Raw genomic sequence first — 1,128 nt, forward strand, 5'->3', positions numbered from 1 at the left:
AATTTTTTTTTTAATTATGCTTTCCACAGTTACATCCTGATAAAATAGATGAGGTCAAGTCACTAGTCTGTAATTTAAATACAAGGAAATAGAGTCTTTGAGAAAGAAGGAAAGGGAGGACGGAAGGGAAAAAAAAGAAAAAAGATGTACCCATCTTCCTGAGTAACAAAGTTAGCACAGAACAAAAATCTGGTGATTATGGGAGCCACAGGACTAATTTACGCTGGGAGGCAGATCTGTATTTGCTGGCTGTGAGCTATTAAAGCCAAGGTTTTTCCCAAGCACACCCAAATGCTAGTTTGTTGTTGTTGTGTTATTGTTATTTTTTATTGTTCTTATTCCCCTCTGGTCTACCTCTTGGTTCTCACCAGCGCCAGCTTTTGGGGGTCCAAGCAAAGTTGAGGCCCCTCTCACTCTCCAGACCCCGTGGTATCCCGGTCAGGTACCTTTGGCTGATCTCCTTGGTCCCAGGTGTCTGGGAGGGAGCCGGCTTCCCTACTAACCTCCCCAGGCCTCGGGGGACTCCCAAGACCCTGATTCCGCCCCCCGAGGCCTAGCGAGAAGGGCTCGCGTGGTCGGCTTTGGAGAGCCAGGCAGTCCCCCCGCCTCCCGCGCACTCTCGGCGCTCAGGGTCCCTGCGGGGGTCGCGAGGGTCCCTGAGACTTGGACGGGAACGAGCAGGCAGGCGACAGCCGAGAGCCAGGCGGCCTCCGGCCGTTTGCAGCCCTGCCCCAGCGCCAGAGCCCCAGCCCGGCGACCCAGCGCTCGGGGAGCAAAGCAGCTGTTCCCAACAGCTGGGGGGCGGCGGCGCCGGGCGCCCCAGGTGCTGTCCCGGCCAATCGCAGGCGTCCGGCCCGCCCCCTCCCCAGCCGGGCGTCGACCCCTGAGCCGCGGGGGAAGGGAGCAGAGGGGTGGAGAGCCGTCCTCCGCACTGGTCTCCCAGCCTCCGCGGCAGGAGGGACCGTCCCCAGCCGAGCCGGGCCCACCGCCGCGCCTCCAGCTGCCACCTCCGCGCCCCGGGACGCCGCTGCGGCCGCCGAGCAGCCCCCTCCGAGCCACCAGATCGCTGAGAAAGAAAAATCTACCTCTCCGGGCTCGAGGACCACCATCCTCTTTTTGCTTTTTTTT

Source organism: Nannospalax galili, unplaced genomic scaffold, assembly GCF_000622305.1.
Source record: "Nannospalax galili isolate Female #2095 unplaced genomic scaffold, S.galili_v1.0 scaffold923, whole genome shotgun sequence".
Classification (NCBI taxonomy): domain Eukaryota; kingdom Metazoa; phylum Chordata; class Mammalia; order Rodentia; family Spalacidae; genus Nannospalax; species Nannospalax galili.